This window comes from Hippoglossus stenolepis, chromosome 12 (genome assembly GCF_022539355.2).
Source record: "Hippoglossus stenolepis isolate QCI-W04-F060 chromosome 12, HSTE1.2, whole genome shotgun sequence".
Classification (NCBI taxonomy): Eukaryota; Metazoa; Chordata; class Actinopteri; order Pleuronectiformes; family Pleuronectidae; genus Hippoglossus; species Hippoglossus stenolepis.
The window spans coordinates 23301415-23315339 of record NC_061494.1 but is presented as its reverse complement, the minus strand read 5'-3'; the positions used below and the strand labels follow the sequence as shown (position 1 = coordinate 23315339).

At 44.2% G+C, this 13925-nt stretch overlaps 1 protein-coding gene across 1 annotated transcript in view; it reads left to right on the top strand.

Annotated features, from left to right (window-relative positions):
* The first annotated feature begins 9534 nt into the window (after positions 1-9534).
* The window catches only part of peli1b (pellino E3 ubiquitin protein ligase 1b), a 30716-nt gene continuing 26325 nt past the window's right edge, over positions 9535-13925 (top strand). The window contains exon 1 of the mRNA XM_035172519.2: positions 9535-9992. The gene's annotated coding sequence lies outside the window, so the exon portion shown is untranslated. The remainder of the gene's footprint in view (positions 9993-13925) is intronic.

The following is a 13925-nucleotide window of genomic DNA, read 5'->3' as shown; positions in this document are numbered from 1 at the left end:
TTTTTGTTCCAGTCATCAATAATGAAGAATTCTGCGTTTTAAACACTTTGACATCGTATTAATGAATATTGTTTAATTACTAAATAATTTTGTTATCGGCCAGTTCTTGAATTCTTTGATTGAGAAGAGAATGTTTCCTGATAAAAGTGAACATTTTAATATTTCCTCTTAATTTTGTACAAACAAACATGGAACCCATTTTTTAAATTATGATTAGAGAGATATAAACTATGAAAAAGTATTGATGAACTTTTCTTTGATTTCTGAGCCTGTGAGCTCTCTGATGTATCCCCATATAAAAGAATCAGAAAATAGCCTCATACGCTTCCTGCCAAGAGTCAGATAAGAAGTTAAATATCATTCTCATGTACGTATATTAATATGAAGCTTAGCACTGAGACCGGTAACAGGAGGAAACATCTGATCCTGGTGGAAGGCAACACAATCTGTGCACCAGCTCCTTTTAAGCTCACTTAGTAATACGAGAAATGGGAAAACCAGACGACGAGACATGTCCACGCACCAGTTGATGCTCCCACAACCTTTTATTTACCTGTGTGGGACATTTCTCACCAAATTCTGCCAAATTCTCATCTGATTCTGTGCCAAAAAAACTGAATTTCGCCAAATATCTAAAGTGTCTCTGTCACAGAAGGTTTGACCCGAGCATCACCTGCTGTGTGGACGTCCATGTGGACGCATGCTTGTTCACTCAGTGTCTCTTTGTGTCGGCTGGTTTGAGTCCAGCTGTGAATCTAAACACATATACCAGCATGAGTCGTGTTTAGCTGTGTTGTAAACGCCGCCATGAGGTCACATGTTGCTGCCTGACGGATCATTATTGTCCGTTAACGGGATAAATAATGAATCTAAACAGCCTCTGATTGGTTTATGTGATGATCTAATGCTACACGTGTACGTAGGCTGCTCTTTGCTGCTCTTTGACGTTTTCTTGCGCTGTGAACCTGCCGTTGTTGCTCTGCTGCACATTTTAAGGGACGTCCAACGTGCTCCTTCATGGACTCAGCTGCTTTTTGCCAAACTGTGAGGACAGAGCTGCTCCTTCTTAGGATCTTGGATCATAAACTGCAGAGGAAGAAGTCAGCTCCTCATCTTTACGTTCAGTCTATGGTGTGGATATTCTACATGCTACTACTGTGTGCACTGTGTTTCTGGATAATTGGGATATTCATGTCTAGTTTTGTTCTAAAATATTATATCTACTTTGAAGGAATAACCTTATTTTCACTATTGACATTCGAATACTCGATAAATACAGATATAAATCTGATTTAAGCATTTACATGAACTGCAAGGATCCTGCTTGAATCATTATTTCAAATGAGCTGATTATTTTCCATGCTGCTCCTATAATGCTTCATAGTCTCACTCAAAAACTATCGGATGTATTTCAATCAACCCTCAAGGTTTCAGAGTGAACTTTCTCAACAGTTATTTGATGGAATGAATTTAGCACAGATGTGAAACGCCAACTGTGGCGTGTTGGTTTGTGTAACACTGTCCAATCTGAACAAACCACACCCACACAGTCACGATAAAGTTTTAAAACTTTTATATAAATTATACTTAAACATGTTTTTATCCCCAAATATAAAAAATGGATTGTTTACTGTAAGTACTTGTCCATGATAGTTTTGTGTTAATATTTGAATATCTCAGTTGACGTAAACGTATCTAACGTTGTGAGAGTCTATGTTGCCGGGATGTGCCGTGTCTGCTCTGCTCCGAACCTCCAGTCAACTACCTCCACGCTGTCTCTCCCCGAAGTGAAGCTCCTGTGTGGTGACACGTACGCACCGTGTGGCACCGGGGACACGCTTCCACGACGTTCTGTTCGTGTACTTTTCAAACAATAAAGTTTGTGGAGATAATCCTGCCTTTGTGTTGTTGTGTCAGCGCAGCGGAGACAGAGTTTACTCACGAGCAGAGGACACACAAAAAAAATCCCCCACAATTCCTGTGGTAACAAAAACACCCGGAGGCCGCGGACGACAGATTTACTCAATGACATCATGCGTGCTTGCATCACTGTGTTGCTTGTTGCTATGGTGACGGTGATGACCCCCCCCCCCACTGCCTTCTCGAGATCCTCACCTGACTGTTTGAACTTTGTGTGTGAGTGACAGAGCGAGTGGCACCGTGTGTGCAGCAGTGAAATCTAATAAATATATATATGTGTGGTTTTATTATCAGTGCATTGGTTTGCATGCTTGTGTTTGGGTGTGTCCACAGTAAAGAATGCATGTTTAACCTTTGGGATTCAAATCAAACAATATTCCCACCACAGTAATAGAGGTTATGATTCATCTGTTTTTTGTCTGGTAGTTAACAGCGATACACAAAAACTACTGGATGAAACCTGGTGGAGGAATGTGATGTGGATCAGGGAGGAGCCTGTTGAATTTTGGTTTTTAATATTTCAGAAGTTTTTCAACATTTTCATTGATATCAGAGGGAATAAAGTGTGAATCTTATGAGCAGAATTACTTTGTAATGGTGGAAGGGTTGAATCAAGGAACAGCCCACTGCCCTTTGAAGCTGATTTGACCAAGGAGGGTGAATCCAGGATCATTTTCTTTATGATTTTCTTTATCATTACGACAAAGGGATTTTTAAAAATAAATTTTTTGGAATTTCTCAAGAAAAATGCAGAGATGCCATCAATACTTTCTGACTTCATACCTATGTTTCTGAAAGTCAGGACTTCAACCTGCCTACAAGTTCCCACTCGACTGCGTTCGAAGTGATAAAAGAGCATATCAGACTTCAGGATCTGGATTTACGAGCTATTCTTGATAGCAAGATCAATTCATTGTAGGTTTTGGTATTTTCATAGGATTTGTTCGAAGAATAAAAAGATAACTGAATAGTCTTAATGTGTAAATACCCGATTTGACCCCTTTATTAGCCAGAAGATCCTCGTGTGCAGAGTTGTGACGTGTGCAGGAGTCTGTGCATGTAAATACTCTCCGTATATTCCTGACTGTGTATTTATGTGTATTTGTAAAGTAAGTGTGTCGGACGACTTCCCCTCCCTTCAAACAGGACAGAGTGTGTTTGCGTTACCTGGGGTCTCCTGACCTGAAACACATGCACATCAAGAGAAACTCTATAAGAGACGACATATTCCCCGAACCCTGCCTCTGGGTGTTTGTTTCAAATGTAAATGTGCAGATGTGTGTCCATTAGAAACCAAAGACTCCTGCGAGCGTTGCTGCTCAGAATCTAACGTTTCAACACGACCGTCGAACACCTTGTAATGCGACCGCTGGAAAACAGATAGAAAATAGATAAACTTGCCTTTCTGACACGTTGCCTCAGTTCAGTGTGAAATCAGAGTCGGGTCCTAATCACAGTGGTTGTAGAGCTTAGTGACGACAACACACCTAATTACAGTCAATGAGTCTGTAATTACCTGCAGGGACACCCGGAGTCTCCCAGGACTCTTATAGCCTCCTTTACGTTCCTGCCACACACAGAATACACACGAGTAACGTGAGGAGGACAGAATGTACAGAATGAGCCTTTAGTTCTTAGGATGAAGAACATGGTGGATGACGTTTAATTCAAAGAGGAGCAACGTTCAAACTTAAATTCACCGCCGTCTTCATCTGCTTCACATTGAGCCTCATCGACACGTCATGTAATTACATTCACAACATTTCCCGTGTGTCGTTCTCCTTGAAAAATAATTGCGATAGATTATCACGGCTTCAAATCAAATGTTGCTTCAAAGAGCTGCAACAAAGAGGCACAGAAGAAGAAGAAGAAGAAGAAGAAGAAGAAGAAGAAGAGTATAAAAGGCATAAAGCTGATGATTGTACAGTATTTACAGATTTCATCACCTCCCACTGGGATACGATCAACAAAAACCCTGAGTAAATGAATGTTTCATATTCAGTATGATGGGTTACATCATACCGGAGGAGTTGTTTAGTGAATTATACGGAAATTAGAAAATTACTTCTGCTGACGTATCGTTACGCTGATTACAGCGCTGCAGTATAAGAACACAGGGAGCTTGTTGTGTAGCAGAAAATATGTCAATCATTTTATTGTACTGCATCCAGGGGTGTGTCAAGGGACTTTGAGGGCTCCAGGCATAAGGCTGGGGGGCAACATCAAACCAAACCTATAACCTGTAGCTCTGCCAGTGTGGTAGAACCTAAAGATAACTGTAGATATGGCTTGTTTTGTAAGTCGTGTATTGTATTTATCACAGACTAGAAGTTCTGTGATGCTGCAGTGATTTTACCGAACAGCTGATGTCAGTTTGCTGTAAACGTTCAAAATATGATAGTTTCCATTTAACTGTCTTTAACGTTTTATTTTCCTTTTCAATTTGCACAATAAAGTGGAAACACTGGACATTAAAAATATACAAAAGCATAAGATCTGTGAGAGAGATGAGATTTTGACGCTCTTTAGATTATTAGCCTACTTGAAAAAATACAAACAAACAGTTTTCTACCATTGAAGGTTTATTATTATTATTATTATTATTGGGTCATCTTATTCTGCAGAGGATTATTTGCACTGATCTGGAGACGCAGTGCCACGAACTGACCTTCTCTAATTCATCATCTAACGTTGGTGGATGGAAACACAAACATGAGCCTTGTGGTTGTGCCAAAGAAAAAGTCATGACGTGAGAAATGTGGTATGAGGTGGAATTAATAACCAGTGGAGCGCTGCCACCCTGCAGCCACAGCTGAGACACATCAGAATGGTTTATCCTCTGGGGACCATGTCTGTGCATTGATGAAAATCCATCCATTAGGTGTTGATGCACTTTGCAGCCTGGACCCAAAGCGGTGGACAAAACAGTCCTATTTAATTTGTTAATTAACCACAATGATGCAATCAACATGACTTATCTTCACAGATAATTAATAACACGTTGGGTTTTGTTGTCTAATTTTGCTAAAGCCCAGTTTATGTAACTCTAATCGACAGTTTTGGGACAGTTTCAGGTTCGTATGGTTTCATCTGGAGTTGGTTTATCATCTCAAACTGCCGGTTTACAACCTGTGAGCATTCAGGGTTTTCCAAATATCAACCTGTGTTTATATGTGTTATGATACGTGCGGACGAATGCTGGTATTTTGAAATGTTGTCAGGAAGGAGGTCGGCCAGTGATTGAGAAACGACGCTGTTACCAAGTGAAGAGCTGTTTTGTGTTCCGTCTATTTGAAACAACATCTGGAGCATATTACTGCTCATGCTGCGGCATATGTACAGATCACGTAATATAGAACATTAAACACACACACAGACACACACACACACACACACACAGAAAGGTTACTGCTGCACAAAGTGTATTTCATAAGGAGAGCACAGTGCCAAGTCCACACCACATCCATTCACAACACGAGCATGTGTCAACTAAATGTGTCAGTTAAAAATGTGTTCAGTCTCGCAATACCAGCTTCTACACACACGCACACACACACACAGACACACACGTTTGATTCATCTGGTCCAGTCACCCTATGTGGCTGCTTTGTGATATGCTAAACATTCTGTAAACACTGGCCCGTGCATGGTTACTGTCGCCATGGCAGCACGACAACAGCGCTCGGCTCGGCCCCTCAAACACGGGACAGTAGTGTTATTTAATATTTGGCTCCGACGAGCACAGCATGTTTCTATCACATAATCCTGTCACGGCAGGGAGGACCTCTCGGCGCGGCCCTCCCGACTCGCTGGTGCGGCCGAACGCAGCCCAGCTGTTGCTATGTTTTGGTCTTATCGCACAACAACAACAGAGAATCGAACGCTCAGCGGGAACATGCTGCCCTCGGTGCGAGGCCTCGGCGTCACATGGGAACGGCAGCAGATGCTTTTGTTGAGATTCAGGCCACTTACATCACATTGAGGAAATGACTGAAGCCGAGTAAGTCGGGACCAACCGATCTGTTTGTGTCTGTTTCTGAGCAGATTGATGCCAAAATAACTTCAGCTCGAGAGAGAGCCTGAGATATTTTGATCCCCGTTTGGAACCAGCAGCACTCTGGAGCTGGAGAAGTCTTTAATCAGCTGGTGTTGCTCAACAGGCCCGAGGTCACAGCTCAACCTCTGTCAAAACATTCAGTAGCAGACCTGCGTCCTGTCTAATGCTGCGGTAACTGGATCACTCTGGGACATTTGCACTGGATTGTCATGAAAATCCATCATGCTCGGGTGTTTTAGGGATAAAAACTCTTCTGCAACTAAAACATTTCAATATCTTCTTCATCGTGTGCAGAGGAAAGCAGCTTGTTTCTCTCTGATTGAATCAGAATGCAGAAGCAGAGGTTTTATCTGAAACACAGGCTGAGAGACCACGTCCCTGCACCTCTGGTTCAGATAGAGACCTGGAGCTGATTTAAATATTTTAATGATCATATCTATCTCCAGTGCAGACTTCACCTTCCTGCTCTGCAGCTGATAAATCCCCTTCAGGCTTTTGAGATCGTTACAGGAATCAGAACAAAGTCCCAAAACCCAAAACCTGGTGGAATGTAATGTTTTTAAAATGTTGTATTATTGTGTTTATACTATTTACTCTTTGCACACACACACACACACACACACACACACACACACACACACGTTCTGTTTGGATATTGCATGTCAGTTTAGTTTAGTTGAGTTTAGTCATTACTAATTTTAGTTTTAACCATTTTCCTATCAAGCCTATTATAACATTTAAAATATAAGAGATATAAATTGATATTACTGTTGTTATTATATTCATGTCCAACAGTTTTTTGCAGGAATATCAAAATAAAATTCACGTTACTTTTACTGCAAAGCAGCAGAATGGAAATTATCCGGTCGACAATAAAACAAATAAGAAACGTGAAAATTAGAAGAAAAGTACAAATATTTTATTCCTTAAAACGCATTTTCCATCGTTTGCCAAAAATGTGTTTTTGTATATATTTGCATATGTTTTTTGAACCTTTTATATCCAAGTTCAGCTGCAACTCGTCTATTTGTCTCCATATTTTATTAATTTATATTTTTCTCAATTCCTTTCCATTAAATCTTTGGGCAAACACTTCACCCAGATGTCATGGTCTTTGTTGAAAGTTTGAAAACAGTAAAACTCTCTCAGCTCTCTTTATTTCTCACTTATGCAGTTCAAGGAATCTTCCAAAACGGTTACTCATGATCATTCTCAGCTATTATCTCCAACTGTATTTTACTGTCTTATATAAAAGTCTAAAAAAAATCCACGTGTGACAGACAATCTGCACCAAACTTCACAGGATAATGTGGCTTCACATTCGGGGGGGGATTAGACCACACACATCTAATTTGACCACTTCTCATCATTTCCTGACGCTTCACACAAAAGTGCAGCCCACCGGCTCCTGGAAAGAGACGGCACTTGTCAAAACATCCATCAGGAGCGAAGTTCTCCGGCTGCAGCGCCGTCGGCCGCGGAGTCAAAGGAAGGTGTGTCTGCTGCTTCCAGCCCTGGTAACGTCCAGGAGACGTGTTGGTGTTGTAACCGTAGCAACGTAAACAGGAGGTTCAAACACAGATTAAAATATGTGCAAGGATTATGTAAGGTGTGTGTGTGTGTGTGTGTGTGTGTGTGTCGTGTGCAGGCCAGGCACACATGGTTTCTTATATTCCTCAAGGTAAAGTCTTGAGAGTTTTCTCTCTGAATCTGCAGCTTTGGTGAAAACACATTTCACCACGTGAAGCCCACTGCTCACTGCTGGTGTTCAGCAGGCGAGGCTTTTATTACCAGACGTAAGTGTGTGTTTTACAGCATCTCAGCAGCATGAAATGAAAGTCTGTCTCAGTGTGTGTGTGTGCGTGTGTGTGTGTGTCTGTGAGAGTGTGTGCGTGTGTGTGTGTGTGTGTGTGTCTGTGAGAGTGTGTGCGTGTGTGTATGATTACCACAAGGAAAGTAAACTTCAATTTAAACTGTTCTTGGCTTCACCTGATTTTTCCACCTATTCTCACAGTGAGGGAGTTGTCTCGCACTAATATCCACTCATACACAAACACACCCTCACACACACACCCTCACACACACACACACACACACATACACACTCCTCTCTCTCACACACACACGATCTCAGAAACTGGATGAATCATACTCACACAGCTGCAGCAGTTTGCTCAACATCTGGGTCACTTCTCGACTCTGTGGCCCAGATGTACCACAGACTGTATAAAAAAGGGTTATGATGAAGGTTTATAAAAAGTCTATTGGTCCCAAAACTTATTAAATGACATTCTATACTTCTCTATTCAAGGTTTCATTTCACCTGCTCTCTTTGCCCCATCGTTACGACTGCTGTTGTGGAGCGTTGAATCCAGAGAGAGATTCATTTGTCACCGGAGTGCAGCAGGAACAACTTTCTGACATAGAGACATAACTTGTATGATATAAGGTTACATCCATGAGGATACTGAAGGTCACCGAGGACGGTATTTCTTATAAAATATGAGTTTGAAATGTTAATTACATGTAGTTTGTGTGTTCCCTCTACGGCAAAGTCCGTATTATGACCTGGTTGAGGAAGGAGCAGAAAGACCACATGCAGCATTGTGGAGATAAAGATGGAGATCGCTGAAGATGGAGGTGAAAGCAACGCCAACAGAAACGAGTCTTCGAGCCCTGGTTGGTCCCCGGTGGGTCGACCCAGGCTGAAGAGAGAAGGGCTCATTGTGAGGGAGAGTGAGTGGAGCTGGGATCTCACACCAAAGTTCAACGTGGAGGCAGTGGAGCAGAGGAGAGCCTGAAGGTCTCAGCGCTGCTCGAGGTCCGTTCATGTAGCATCACGCCTTGTTCTCCACACATGTGATCGCCAATTTCACCCTGAGGTGGACGACAAGAATTCACTCAAGTGCCGAGGGTTTAAAGACCTTTAAAATGAGGAATGACTCCTCAGACTTTGACTTTAGTCGGACACCTTAAAGGGAAAGTTCCTTCTTCTGACCACGTGGACCCACAGGAGCCGGGCTGGTCTTCTTATTGCATCACCGGCTTGTCTCGCCCTTACAGCCTAGCAACAGAGCTACGGACGATGAAGTTCTTTGGTTGATCAAACACATCAGACATCAGCTGGACGGTTGAGTGCTTGCATTTAAAAATAAACTGTGTTTTGGCCTCGCTCGTTGCTGCAGTCATCTCTTTACGAAACAGAATCACCATGAATCATGGGACACGTGAAGGATTCACCTGCTGCAGCCTCCTGTCGTGGTCGTTGGCCACATTTGGAGGAGCCTTTGAATTGGGACGTTCTAGTCTGTGAAGCCATGAGTCTCCTAACGCAGCCTCTGAAGGACGCGTCCCTCAAATTGAGACGCAGCTGAATACGTGTCCCCGGCACTGATGCAACACACATCACATTGATTCACTGGTTTATTACTGGTATTCTTCTATTTGACATGGCTGCAGCTGTGGAGTAAATCACTGGGTTAATGTGAGTTTCACCAGCAGCACGTCAGACTACAACCCCCAGAATCCTCCACGGTGTGTGTGTGTGTGTTGAGTGTGTGTGTGTGTGTGTGTGTGTGTTGAGTGTGTGAGTCTCCTCCTCCAGCTCCAGTGAACAGGACGGGTCAGCTGCGGTGTGTTGACGCGGAGATGCTCACAACAAAGGACGGAGCACCGAGGCACGGAGAGCCCGTCTCTGGAAACTCAGCGCCGGGGAGAGTCGCTGCTGCCGCGGCGGCCGTTCGTCGAGCCCTCGCTCCGGGAAGAGGAGGACGCTGAGCACGGTGGAACCCCCTCCCAATGGCGTCAGGGTCCGTTCCTCAGGTTTAGTTCTGTGATGTGCTGGTGAACCGGGCTTCAGGGGAGAGACCGTGGTCCCTGTGTGTGTGTGTGCGGGTCCCGGAGCCGGTGCAGCGTTAGCTTAGCCCGCTAGCCCCAGCAAGTTGTGGAAGAAGCCCGGACCCGGACGAGAGGAGCCGCAGAGCCGAGGACCAGGAGAGACGTCCTCCGGATCTCAGTGAGTCCGCGTTCATTGTCCTCTGTGTCCCACATGTCAGGAGGATGGGGGACACTCGTCAGGGGCTGGTCCCCGTGAGCGGCTCCAGGCAGGGACATTCACCTGCTTTGTCCTTTAGTGGGGTGCTGGAGACCAGTTAGGGAGCAGGTTACACACATATACACACACACACACACACACATACACACACACATATATACACACACATACATACACATACATACAGACACATTTACACACTCACATACACAGAGACACACATACACACACACATTTACACACACACACACACACACAAAGACAGATACATTCACATACACACTCACACACATTTACACACACACACACACATTTACACAGACACGCATACATACACACACTCACATGTATACACACACGGACATACACACATTTGCACACTCACACACACACACACACACACAGACACACACAAATGCACCTGTTTTGACTTGGTCTTTATCTGGGTGTAAATCAGAGGCTCTAAAAAGATAAAGCTCCTGGTAAGCAGTGACTATATCCTGTAGTGTGTGTGTGTGTGCGTGTGTGTGCGTGCGTGCGTGTGCGTGTGTGTGTCTGTGCAGAGATGCAGGTATTAGTTCACATCACTTCCAGTCTGCGTGCTGAACTGTCACAGCGGGGGTTGGGTTGTGTGTGATTAAGTGAGAACGGGAACATTGCCTGATAAGGAATTAACCAAACGCATGGACTCTCACCATTAGTAAGTCTTGATCACCAGTTAATGACCCCCTGGTGGTGAAACGGTGTTGTGTGATAAGTTCTGCTGCTGATAAGCATCTCGCTGACTTCCTCCTGCCTATTGCTGGAAACACAGACGTGCATTAACCACATCTGCTGCACCGGGACGCCCCGGGCCCGGTTCCCATTCTTCTGCTCGTCGGTGTGACGAGTGATCGGGACGCTTAAAGTTGTTTTAAACGTTGGTCAGTGGGAGTGGATAAGGCAAATCTTATTCTGACCCAGCCCAGCAGCACTGATTTGAATTAGCTGTATAGTTGCTCGCTGGAGTTATCAGCAGGACGGAGAAAGAAGAGACTGAGTGGAGCTGATGTGGACACACTCGAACCCTAACCCATTCTTTATATACATATATTCATTAATATTAAATCATCAACCTGGCCAAGCCACGTGGGTAAAGATGCAGCCTCATCAGTTTCCTGTGTGGATCGGACAGGGACCATCTCAGAGGTGAATCTGGTGTCAGCTGCTGAAACAATGCTGCCCTGTTGCAAGGAAACATTAATAATCTTTTATTATATTTCAGCGTAAAGTGCCGGGAACACAGCGTGTTTGCACAAACCGAACCCATTTATGATTTCACATTTGCACTGGTTGTGCAGCCTGCAGGCCCTGAGTGTGTGTCCTCTCCAGTACAGTTTAGAGGCTCAATTACTGGGAGGAAACTGGAGCCGGCGGTGTCAGACAGGAGCGCGGAGAGAGCTCTGGTGTCTTAATGGAGGCTCAGCGCCGCCTGTATCCTGAGTAACCCGGTCTGTGGGGAGACACTGAGGCCTCCCGGTCTCCGCCTGGACTGGATGCTACCGTCCAGGAACAAGAAACGCCCACATTTCATCGATTTTCAATGTTTTATATCAGTTATATGGTCCTTGTTAAAGGTCAGCAGGATCCCCAGTGCTACCATGCAAATCTTTCAAAATACAAAATTACTGTTGTGCTTGCTACAAGTCTATGAAGTGGACTTTATTTAAACTATTTTTAAATCAGCAGTTCACTGTGACGTGTGCATCTAGCAGCCAAGACAATGACTTAGGGCTGAGTTGGGAAAGATACTGTTGAAGGATGCAACCTTTGATTGTGTGTGAATTAAACCAATAATTTTGTCTTCAGATCGAGGTAACGACGTGGAAAATGTTACTTCACGGCGTCTTTGCTCAGTGGAAATAGATAAAACAGTCATGCCAGCGGTCGGTGGTTAACGTCTCCATGTTGAGTGAGCGTGTTGGAGATTCAAGCCAACGAATCAGAAACACGTCTGCACACTTTTCAAACCCCTAATGATGTGTGTTCGTGTTTTGGAAAGTGTTTATCTTCACGTGCCTGCGCTGTGGAGTCCGATCGGGGGGGCCCGGCGAGCTCAGCGGGGATCCGCGGGTGTAATCGTCGGCACAATTGAGCAGCAGCTCCCCCCCCCCCAGGCTATTTGGCAGCCGGCTCCCTGGTCCGGCTTACTCTCTGCTGGGCTGGTAAACAGGCTGAAGTTTGTGAGGGAGATTACGTCTGTCATGGAAAGTGGGTCAGACAGTGGGCACGTTTTTATGGCCTTGTTTCTGCGAGGTATGGAAGAAGTGTGTGTGTGTGGGGGGATTAAACCACCAGGGTTTTCCATAGTGTTGCTTGAGGCGGCTTGTGCTTGGTCCAAATCTCTTCACACTCGTCCTCTTGTCTAAATCATTATCAGTCATGCACACTCTCCAAATACGAATTCACTGTACAGACAACAAGCTTCCTGTAGGTCACCACACGTCCGCACATGAATTATTTAAACTCAGGGTTGTGGATCAGTTTATTGTAAAGTACATAAATTATTTAAATCTGGACTCTTCACAGTAATGGCTATAACACAAGGGTAAGGATTTTATCGTGCAGGAGGAACAATACGAGGCACACGGCCAGAGAAAGGGCACCTGCACGACAGCTCAGGACAGATTTCACAGTGATGTACGGTCCTTTCTCTTTGTGTGTGCATCCACCTTCCTCTTCACGCCACCTGCGTTAGGACGTCGTCATCACCTACGTGGACTGTCTCTACCTGTACGAGACATTGATTGGTTTGTAGACGTGCGTGCGTCTGATGCTGTATTGTCGATTTGGTGGTTAGTAGTATTTCTGTTTGGAGAAAATGAAAGAACCGGTTCTTTTGGTTAACTTTGTTCTATATCATGATGGTATCAATACCAGCATCACCAACATCGCAGCACCAGTTAGAATGAGCCGAATGAACGTCCTCCTTGTTCCAGAATGATTTCATCAGAGGCGAAGACAACAAGCAAGAAATCCGTCTGCTTTAATTCTTTAATTGTGTCTTAACTTCCTGGAACTGGTCCGAAGGTCTGAGAGTGCAGATGTGGTCTGAGGCTCCTTTCACACATTATTTAGTTTTTTAAGAAACTGAAAACCAGGGTTTGTGTGAAAGTGCCCTTTAATCTTGCTCTTGTGGAGCAGACTATTAAATGGTTTGTACAGTTTGTACCTGTCTTATTTCTTCCTTTGCTTCCATAGTAACACTGAGGTTTCTGTCCTGCTGCCAGTACCCAAGTCAGAAAAGTGAGGGGGAGTGAAGCATAGTGAAGTTGTTCAGCTCCTTTTAAAAAAAAAAAAAAAGCAGTTGTGGAGTCCACAGTCCTGTTTGGTGACTTTATTACTGTAACGGTAAACCGGCTGAATCCATGAATAGCTTCCTTATTTATAAGTGTTGCTGGAGTTCTGGAAAAACTGTGTTAGTTGTGTCGTGTTAATTTCAGGGATGTGTGGACACGAGAAGAGCTGAAACAAATCTGTCGGAAAATATGCGGAAAGCACAAGCAACTGTCACTAAAAGGCTCTTGAGACTCGAGCAGGGATGCTGATCCGTGTGAGCGGCACCAGCTCTCCTCAGCACCGGTGCTCAAGGTGCTTGGCAGGTAGTTCAGTTCAAGCACTTCACAGAACTCTGCTGTGGATTAAGTCCGTCTCAGTTTCTCTCTGCCTCTTCGTCTAATCCCAGACTGAGATCAGGACTCATCGGACCATCTGCTGCAGGACTTCTTGTTCCTCCTGTTGCTTAAGATAGTTTTTATGACTGTGGCTGCAAGGATCTGGACGTCAGGCAGCAGGACGAATCAAACACCTTCCTGATGGTGTTGCATAACGGATAAGAATCTGCACTGAAATCTA